The sequence below is a fragment of the Pelophylax lessonae genome, assembly GCF_965119305.1.
Source record: "Pelophylax lessonae genome assembly, chromosome: 2".
Classification (NCBI taxonomy): domain Eukaryota; kingdom Metazoa; phylum Chordata; class Amphibia; order Anura; family Ranidae; genus Pelophylax; species Pelophylax lessonae.
In genome coordinates this window covers 131,501,663-131,512,654 of record NC_138769.1, presented here as the reverse complement: position 1 = coordinate 131,512,654, position 10,992 = coordinate 131,501,663, and the positions used below count along the sequence as shown (strand labels likewise).

Below are 10,992 nucleotides of genomic sequence, written 5' to 3'. Positions count from 1 at the left end.
TTGCAGACAATATATTGTTAAATGCTATACCTGTGTCAAGGTTGGCTCCTGTACATCTTCCTCCTGGGTTTCAGCACATGAGCCCTCTGCCGCAGTGGAAGGGAGAGTAGAGAGGCATTGCCTTGATTCTGACTGTTCTGTCAGGAAGCGCAGGCTCTCGAAGTACCAGAGCCTTGGTACATATATATCGTCAGCAGCAGCTCCTGACCTTTCAGAATCCCGGATTTTGTTCAGCTCCCTTTTAAAGGTGCTGGGCAGATTTGATATTTTGTTTGACATAATGAATGTCAGCATTGGGGCAAAATGGCTTACATAAATCTGCCAATTTTTGCAGAGCATCATTTTTAATTTGTTTATTAGAGTAATCCTTACTCTTCACCCACAAACAAGGCAACTGTCTGTATTCCTCAATAAATTGAGGTAAAAAATACGGTGACATAAATTTGTCAACCATTATTTATGCCTGCAAGACACAACACAACACAAAACATAGTCAAAGATCATGTATTTTTTCACATAAGATAGGCCCAATATAAGCTGTATAGGGCACAAAAACCCGTGCTCGAATCTAAAGTTGTACCTTTGTTTGCTCAAATGATCTGTGGTTCGCCGATCGATCGCGCTCCTGTGACAGATCTGTCCGATGGCGCATGCGTCAACTCCGCCTCCAGTGGCGCGCTGACGCAGGGGCGTGTACGTGCCGAATATTAAGCTGCATGTGACACACAGACACGTGAGTCAGCGGAAGATTCGTGGAGGAGATGGCAGAATCGGCGAGTTGCAGTGAAGGCTGCAGTGGTTGGGCTTAGAAAAAACCCAAAGCCACACCTATGAGCAAGAGTGAGATGGTTGAGATGGTGGCCATACTGGAGAAAAACGATTTTGACGGCAAGCTGTAGAATTATGAAAGGCCTAACTCCAGAAAAGACAGAATTCTTTAGAAGGTCATTTCATCTCTCAAAACTATTTATGGTGTGGATCGTTCGAAGGACCAAATCCGAAAAAGATGGTCCGATCTGAAACATCGGGAACAAGAACAGCTAGGTCACATCCATCATATCCTGAAAAGAAGCAATAGTTGTGTTTAAGCAATATGTATTGGGTATATTTGGAGTATGTTGTATAGAAATGTATAGATACTAATGTATATGAAAACTTTACTTAATAATTTTAATTGCCATGTATGATTTTTATTGATATATTTATGATTTATTTGTATATTAAATTGAAAAACAGGAATCCACAATAAACTATATATGCATATTATTGCAAAGAATTTTCTTTACAAACTCATATTTGTCCCATATTGTATTTTTCACCTTTAAATAGGGAAAAAAGAAAAATGAAAATAAAACAAAGACAACATATGAGGAGAAGGGAATCTACCATACCTGCTCCATCCACATTGGAGGAAAACAATGAAGAAATGGTCCCTGATGCAATGACACATTCCCAAAAAAAAGATAATCGTTTCCTATGCTCAGTAAATCATTAATGTTCCTACTTTTTAGGAGGTAACCATGTACATGTCAGAATATTTTCTGTGAAAACAGCTGTCAAGCAATGCACCATGTCATAGCAAAATTCCCCCCTGTGAATTTTCTGACATGCAACATTTTTATTATGTAGAAAAAGATCAACCAAAAGACAATGTGAACACTATGGAGGAAAGCAATGTGGCAAGTAGTCCAGAGTGCAGCATGTTGGAGTCAAGTGTTCAGCAAATCAGCTTACCACCACAGCAACATCAAGGTTGGTAGCCACATAATGTTTAGAAATGGGAGCCGAAAAATATGTGAGTTTGGGATAATTCTTTAATCTTCTATTGTTGTATTTCAGACAAAATGGACATTCCAGATGTCCCCGAAGTTCCCTCATTTGAGCCATGGGATCTGTCACCTACAGCCGGATCAGATCTGGAAATATTTGCTCCAAGATCCCCTGCCATGATTCAGAGTGTCCAAGAACCAAACAGAAACAAGTGTTGTTGAGCCTGTTTTGTGCCCAAGTAAGTATTATTTTAATGTTGGTTCTAGTGTATTTCTATTTTTGTGTATTTGATTTAATGCTTCAAATGAACTACCTGTTTGCTACATTAGCAAGGTGTGAAACCATACAGTGCTAATGTACATAGTAGAAAGTGCATTACCATGGGGGAGGAAGAGGTGTAGTGAGCTGTTTGTGTCAACAGGTGGAATTGTTTATGAGCCACAGACACCAGTGCAAAGAGAACATAATGTTTGCACTGTGTTCTTTCATAGTAGTATATGTGTCATAAGGGCAAGCAGGTTACACACAACAATGCACAGGGTAGGTATTAACTATTAATTAGTTTATGATTAACTTGACCCCAAATGTTTAGATATTATGACCTCATCTAGTTGCTTGTCATCTACTTAATATATAGTATTTTTTATTAACAGGTCATGTTATTCCTAGTTGTACAATTGCCAGGATGACTGTTGATACTTTGCAGTGTTGCTCAGAACTGGTTAAAATAAAGGAGGCTGCTACAGCTTTACAATGCAAAATGCGTGACTTTGTTGACCTGCTTGCAAAATTTTAAGGTTACTTTTTTTTTGTGTTTATTTGGGATATTTTTGCTTTTCCCAATGTCCTTTAAACATTTTATGGCCTATTTTTTGGCCAATAACTGATCATGTGCAAGAGGTGTCCCAAAGTTTTCTACATTTTTATACAGCTTTATACAGGGTCCTATGCATATGATAACGTTTTACAAGTACTAAATAAGACTTGAAGAACTGTTTTTCTTCAGTTTTTTTAACATGTCTACTGAACAAAGTTCCCTGAAATTCAAAGCAATCTAGATGTTCTCACCAAAGAGAGTCTGGTGTTTAAGCACTTTACAACACCCTAACCCTAACCCTGTTAATGTGTGTTAATAAAAAATGTTTCCACTCAACAATGTGTGTTTTAAGATTTCTTTGCCTTGCCGTGGGGGGGGGGGGGGGGGGCAGGTCTAAAGCTGTGTAAGGTGGCACAAAATGTATGATGGCTTTTAGTTTGTGTGTATAATTATCAGCCTGCCAGAATGAGTGTTCCTTCTGGACCAGTGCCCATCTAACAAGTGATATTCACTAGTACACTGAGTGCACAATGATATCTGTCGACTGAGTGGCAATCAGTCTACACATATACAGGTTCTATTTAAGGACTAGCACTCATAGGATTCTATATGTCATTGTGATAGGTACTAGCACTCAGTGTACTGAGATCAATGTAATATATAGTGTATCGCAGCTTCGTTTGTCCATTTCCCTTTAGATTACCTATATATAACACTTATATCTCTACACTGAGCGAGTTTCACATAACACTGACATCTCCTTACATTGGTGGGCAGTGAGAAGGATGTCATAAATTAACACAACATAACAGGTGGAGCTAAGTTGTTATTACACTAATGTGTTAAGAAAAAAACAAACAATGTATGGGGACCTTCTGGCCAATGACCATCAATGTAAGGTAACATTGCGTGGACCTTGGGTGTGACCTACTTTACAATGTGTGAGGGCTTTTCGAATTAAACTGGGTTGCTGAAGGCCCTGGTCTTTTGGCCACCTAGCAATGCCCCAGAGCTTTGATATTTCATATTTTGCATATTCAATTGTATAAACATTATATTAATCAAGATACTTGACATATGGACCCAAATGCACACGTTTCTTCCAAAATAAGGATTATCTTTAGTGAAACATGTGGTGCTTAAAAATAATTACGATATAGTGACCTCGTGAATCAGTTAAGGTCTAATTTCACTATTGGAGCAAGTGGTAAACCAAACACACATGGTAAAAATCTAATTTTAACAGCTGGGGAGAGACAACAGTAGATAAACACACTGATGAATGTATTAACCCTCCAAAAGTCACATATATATATAACACATGATGAACAAAAAACATGTTGATTTTGGCATGTACCCAAAATATTAAAATACACATTCCTGAATAAATGCAAAATTTTTTAATTGCACAAATAATAATATATTTATACAAATTAGACTGTATCGGGCAGGAATTGCTGCCAAGAAACGGCCCCTCTCCCCACAAAATAGTCGACATATTGTTGTCTAACATCACGGGCACTTCTGGATGGCAAGCCAGAACGGGCTACTTCCATTGGTGTCATAGGATCGACAGGCCCACGTGCTTCAGCCTCTACAGTAGGCCCTGGCATGGCAGGGTCACTCTCAATTGGCTGAGAGCTTACATATGTCTCTGCATGCCTGTGCAAAAAATGATGCAAAATGCAGCAGCAGAGGACCACATGATTAATTTTGTATAATGCCAGATGGATGGAGCTCAGGAAAAGTCGAAACCGATTTGACATAATCCCAAAGGCATTCTCCACCACTCTTCTGGCACGGGATAGCCGGTAATTGAAAATCCTTTGCTCGGGGGTGAGGTTTCTCAGAGGGAATGGCTTCAAAAGATGCTCCCCAAGAGCAAAGGCATCATCAGCCACGAAAACAAAATTGAGACCCTCAATTGTTTGCTCCCTGGATGGCAAGTTGAGAGTGCCATTTTGTAGCCGCCGAGCAAACTCGGTTTGGTCAATTACTCCCCCATCAGAATTGCAGCCATTCTTTCCAATGTCCAAAAACATAAATTCATAATTTGCATTGACAATTGCAAGCATGACAATGCTTAAAAAACCTTTATAATTATAATAATAGGATCCCGAATTAGGTGGTGGGACGATGCGGACGTGCTTGCCATCAATAGTACCCCCACAATTGGGAAAGTCCCACTGCTCCTGGAATTGGCCAGCAACTTCCTACCACTGCTCTGCGTTGGTCGGAAACTGTTGGAAAAAAATTAAAAAACAATTAGTGCTTGTGCACATCACATTATTACACACACATTTAGCAGAGAAATGCTTATGCAACTTTAAGATAAGAACAACATGAAGGCAATCTTTAGCATTTTGGGGTATGACATCTACATACATTTAATTTTCGCCTCCTAATGTCAGAATATTGTAATTCACCAGCTACAGCATTTGTATATGCTGGCTTTTACATTTAGCATGGGTGGGTGGGTAAAACTATGCTTTTAAACATCATTAAGGGCTTGTGCCCACTGAACGTTTTAACATCAGAAAATAAACATACACAATCGTATAAATTTCTAAAGGAATAATGGGTTCTGGGAAAGTCAGAAAATTACACAGATACAATATACTGTTAACAGGCTATGCATTTAGGGACACCTAGGAGAGGATGCTGGGGTGGTTACTGGGTAATTTTAAAAATGCTTAGGAAAATATATAGCTTTACTACCATGTGCATGAGGCCAGAGGGCAGTTACAAAATAATGACATCTGTAATTTGATGTACATCCAAAATAAACTAAATTAGGTTGACATGACAAATACATTGAATGTAATATAAAAATAAGAAACATACCTTGATATAGTCCTTCTGCAAGACTTTAATGATAGCAGAGCAGGTCTCAGGGATGATGACTCCAAGAGCTTGGGGGGAGATACCTGTGGTGAACTTGAGATCCTGCAGGCTTCTCCCTGTTGCAAGATCTCAATGTTGCAATTAGCCTTTGCTCAGGAGTAATTGCAACCCGCATAAATGTATCCTGCTTCCGAATATAGGGGGACACCAAGGCAAGAAGACGGTGAAAACATGGATCCGTCATCCTCAAATAATTCCTGAAGTCATCAGGATTATTTTCCTGTAGCTCCCGCAGCAAAGACATGTGGGAAAATTGCTCACGGTTGAGCAACCAATTTTTGGTCCAGGAGGTCCTCTTTTTCTTTTTCTTGCAAAGAACTCGGCTTAGAGCAATTACTCCCAGCCCAACAGCAAGAGTAGAATCCTCGGTCATCATAATTGATTCTCAAACGATGTCTCGGAATATAACGAAATGTTGTTTACCAAACAAATGCTACCGAAATCAGCGCGAGATGCCCAGAAGGGTCACGGCCAAAAACTCACTTCCTCTTTTGTAGCGTTGGACGTAGTTACGTCATCTTTTGTCGGACGACAAAATTTGTGTGCAGTCTAGAGCACATTCCAACCAACGGACACGCACTCTGGACAAAAGACGCACGACCGGTCGGCGGAAATTCGTAGCGTGTGTACGGGGCTTAACTGTAAAGGGGTGTGGCTTTTCATGTAACCACAGAGACATATGATCCTACATAGCAGGATCATATGATCTCTGCTGTTACACCAGGGAGAATGACAGGAGGCTTTGTTTACATCAGCCGCCTGCTTTTCTTCCTCTCAAGCGGGAGATCGCAAGTGGCCAGCGGACATCGGACCCGCCGGTCACACGCGAGGGGATGCAGGGGAATGAGCGGGGGCGGGAGCGTGCCTCCGGCGGTGCGTGCTCACCCCCTACAGGCTCCTGGGCTAGCGACGTAGTACTACGTCACTTTGCCCAGGAGGGGCTGACTGCCGCAGTAAATGTACTTGCGGCAGTCGGCAAGTGATTAAGATCCTCCCACTGTAAGAAAAATCAACCACACCCACTAGTTAATGCAGTTTGAAGGTGGGGGGGGGGGGGGGGTTGGGGGTTTGTGGTTGAATTCCTGCACTTATTTTTTAAGAAAAAAAGCCCCGCTATCGATGAATTTGAACTGGTCCCAAAATGTGAAGCTTTTCTTAAAGTGATCGTAAAAATATTATTTAAAAAAATAAACAAAAATGTCATACTTTCCTGCTCAGTGGTTTTGCACAGAGCAGCCCCGATCCTCCTCTTTTTGGGTCCCCCGGTGGCACTCTGGGCCCCTCTCCCTTGCCGAGTGCCCCCATAGCAAGCCACTTGGTTAAACTAGGAGAAAGCATATCAGCACAGGTTTACGTTTCTCACTCCAAGGGTCTCTCATATATATGTATGTCATAAATGTGGATGAAAGTAGGATAATTAACTCAGCTGTAAAGAGGGATTGCATGTGCATGCTCTAGTGAACAAGCAGGTAACACAGAAGACTGCAGTTACATTAGGGAGTCCATTCTGGCTATACAGCATGGCACAACTGTATGACTTAAAGTGTAGTTGAACAGATTTGTAAATACTTTGTCAGATAAAACAGTTCACGTTTTAGCTGTGTATTTAGCTGGTTGTCTGGGATTCTGCATTAAAGTAGAACTAAAGGCAAAACATTTTTTTATTTTTTTTTTTATTTTGGATAGGTTAAGAGAGGGTTAGAACCTTATCTATGTCCCCATGGGGGAGACTTCCCTTCACTTCCTGTCCAATAGCCAAACAGGAAGTGAGAGGAATCCCCTCCAAAGTTGGGGAATCCCTTTATGTCACCAAAACTAGTGTTCTCTATTCCTGTTCTGGAGATAACGTAAAAATTTGTATTTTTGGTTTACTTGCAGTGATAACAGTAAATAGGCAAATCGAGAGGCGGATCTCCCTAATGGGGGCACAGAGAGCAATAAAAACCTGACAGGTGTCTTAATCCCTCTCCACTCTATCCAAAACTAAGAAACGTGTTGCCTTTAGTTATACTTTAACTTTATTACTGCAAAGGATTATTTGCAAAGCACTAGAGTTAATGACTATTTGTGCTAATTTCTCCAACACTAAAAATTTCACATATCCTTAAACCATGTTATGAAACGTTTTTATCACCTGAACACAATCCATTACAGTCAATAAAATGCCAACATTGCTTAAAGTGCAAGATAAAGCTCACACGTGATACTGTGCTGAGCATCTGTTGTAAATCCATGCATCATGAATTGGCAAAAATGGACTCTGGGGTGACATTGTTATAATGAGAATATAAATCATTCCTGGGAATTCTTCCTCTGACTTCTTATAAAATTATTGAATCTTCTGATATAATTTACAATAACTATTATGCAACATGATGTACCCCAATATAAGGATATCAGCAGATATGGGCCAGTTCGCAGAAAGGTAAAAATAGGCTACTAATTTTCAGTCTGTACCCTATTTGTAACAAACTGTTATGAATTTCTGGCCAATCGGTCAATATTTTAGTAGGATGTTTGTATTTGGTCAAGAGAGTCATATCACTTCTATTGATCATTGGGAGCGACAGAGTTTAAGGGTTTGGTCGCTCATGTATTGATTTTGAAGAACAAAGCAATGCTCATTAACGCACCTATAACATTTATGACGTGTTTTTGTTGCATTGAAAAAGCATCAAAATGGGAAGTGCTTAAAGTGAAAGAGTTGTAGAGGAAATGATCTCCTTTGAGGCATGGGTAGGTTGTGGTGGGATAGCAGACATTTTTGAGAATTCTTTGCAAGATGAATTTGTATACTTTGATCTCTTTGACACTTGGTCCAGCTCAATTTTGTTAACACAAAAAGCTTTGCCTCTGGTAATAATGCTCAATGCCTCTGCTCCTGCCTGGCACTGGCACTATTGCTGGCTGGCTTGATGCTTTTGCCTAAACTCAGAAGAAGCAAATTGTGTTACCACACAGCTGCTCTAAACAAACAGGAAGTGACTGGAGCTGCTCTGTCCCGTCTTTCTATTATTTCCCTGTGCAGTCTGGAATGCAGGAACCTCCACTGCCTCTCTCCCAACACCCAACTATCACTCTATATATGCTTCACTAACACACCAAAAATGCTATAGGTGCAGTTCATTACCATTAAAATTAATGGAGATGACTGACAAGCATCGATGCCTCATGAAAGCAACATGCTGCTTTATTATTAACGCAATGCTACCACTCCTGTACATACTGCACTGTGTGGTGCCCGTGTTAATAAAAATGGAAGACATTGAAGGACAGTTATGAGGGTTTAAAAATGCTGCATAAATGCGGCTAAAACACAGGGTATTGATGCATGTTGTGAAAGAGCCCTAAGCTGATTGTGAGGTGAGGTATGGCAGGCAGCAGATCACAGACCATTGGGAGACTGAAAGCCCAATGAGTACCTCTGGGGCAGAAATAAGAGTCATAATATAAACTCATAATAGATATTTGAGAGAAGGTTTGGAAACATCATTTGAGAGAAGGTTTGGAAACATCAAGTATCCATTTCCTGTGGATACTAATATGCTTGTGCTATTACTGGTTTACACATTTTTTTTTTTTTTTGTTTGTTCCTTTGAAGGGAAAAACGTGAATGGGGCCAATGGGACATATTGGAAAAAAAACTGAGTTATGAAAAGTTAATTATGAAAAAAAAAAAAAAATATGTTTGGAATTATTGTGACAATAAGCCCATTTGTTATTATTGGAACTAAGAAAAGAGGAACTTGGTGTTGTGTTGAGCAGAGACATTGCCTGTTACAAAACAGAGGCAATGTTTTTTTTTTTTGTGCAAATGTTTTATAAATTGTGTTTCAGCTGTTTAAGGGCCCTTTCACACGGGCGCTCCGTATGTCCGCAAATCATCCTATTTTTTTGCGGATGATTTGCGGATATAATGTAAGTCTATGGCATTGCGGATGTCAGCGGAATACCATCCGCTGACATCCGATTTTCTTCCTGTCAGTTCTGCTCCGTTTTTTTGAACTGAACAAAACCCTATTTTTGTTCCGTTCAAAAAACGGAAAGGAAGGAAAATCGGATGTCAGCGGTGTCATCCGCTGACATCCGCAAACCCCCATAGACTTACATTATGTCCGCATATCATCCGCAAACGGATGGGATGATATGCGGGCATACGGAGCGGATGACAGAAATGTCATCCGCTCCGTGGAAAAAAAAAAAAAAGTCCCGCAGCGGAGCTCTCACACGGAGCGGCCGTGTGAAAGAGCCCTTACATCTATTCTAATATAAATATTTTAAAATCTGTGTATACACCCTCACTATTGGAGGCATGAAGTGTTTAAATTGTGTTGCTAACCTATACTATTGTAAAGTTGACAGAATTATTACAATTGATGCAATATTAATGACAAAAAAAAGGGAGGGGGGTATTTGTCATATAACTATAGGAGGAGAATATATGAAAGAATGTTTTCTGTATGAATGGGAGGGCAAATGAATGAAGGAATAAGAAGGTGTTTTATTTTGTCAAGGAAAACAAGAATCAAGAATGTATATATAGGCAGGACTCGGCAAATCCCAAGCGCCAGATCGCCATTGCAACTAGAATTTGCGTCCTGGCACCTGGCTTTTGTCATCACATTCACTGTTGGTCTGAATCATTGGAGGAGCACAGTCTGCTGGGTCACAAGTCCAAGGCACAACAGCTGCAGCTCTCCAAGTTTTAAATTCCTATCCTGCCGCTATAGGCTGGGAGGGCAGAGCGTTGGGCCACCATTGACTGGAAGTTTTCTGTTGGGCGGGTTCTTAAGCCAGATAGCAAGGGCCGCCATTGGCTGGAAATTTCAGCTGGGAGGGTACTTATGCTGGACAGCACAGGCCACCATGGGCTGGAAATTATAGCTGGACGGGTTCCTATCCTGGACAGCACGGGTCGCCATTGGCTGGAGGTTTCACGTGGGTAAGTTCTTAAGCCGGACAGCATGTGATGCATGGAGGCTACAAAATTATTACAGAGCAGGGATATTTCATACTGATCTCTACTGGAGGTGATTGTAGCCTAATCTCTGCTAATTTCTGTTAACAGAGACCGGGGTGGGGGCAGCGCTGTCCTATTGAATGGGAACACCTGAGTGATGCCCAGGTGCATGGGGGGTGCCCATAATGAGGTCTGTGTTGAGGGTTCACTGGCAATTTGGCCGCTGGTGACACTCTGACCTCTGGTGCCACCTTTAACCCCTCTCTCACCCACCCCCATCTCTAACCCCCCCTCTTTTGCTCACTCTTAACCCCCCTCTCTCTCCTCTCTCTCTCAGCCCCCTCACCCTTACTCCCCTCTCTCTCTCACTTCCCCTCACTCTTTTTCTCTTACCCCCTCACTCTCACCCCCTGACTCTCACCCCCTCACTCCTACCCCCCCCCTCTCTCTCACCCCTCCTCTTTCTTAACCCCCCCCTCTTACCTCCCTTACCCCCTCTCATACCTCCTTTTTGCAACCAGCCTATAACCCTGATGTAATG

The 10,992-nt window shown here is 41.2% G+C and overlaps 1 pseudogene across 1 annotated transcript; it reads right to left on the bottom strand.

The window, feature by feature from the left end:
• Nucleotides 1–446: 446 nt before the first annotated feature.
• Nucleotides 447–5,735, bottom strand: LOC309547989 (annotated as a pseudogene). The gene is made up of 3 exons: nucleotides 5,432–5,735; nucleotides 4,170–4,827; nucleotides 447–463 (listed from the first exon to the last, which is right to left on the bottom strand). The product of its transcript is annotated as an uncharacterized misc_RNA (transcript).
• Between the last annotated feature and the right edge of the window lie 5,257 nt (nucleotides 5,736–10,992).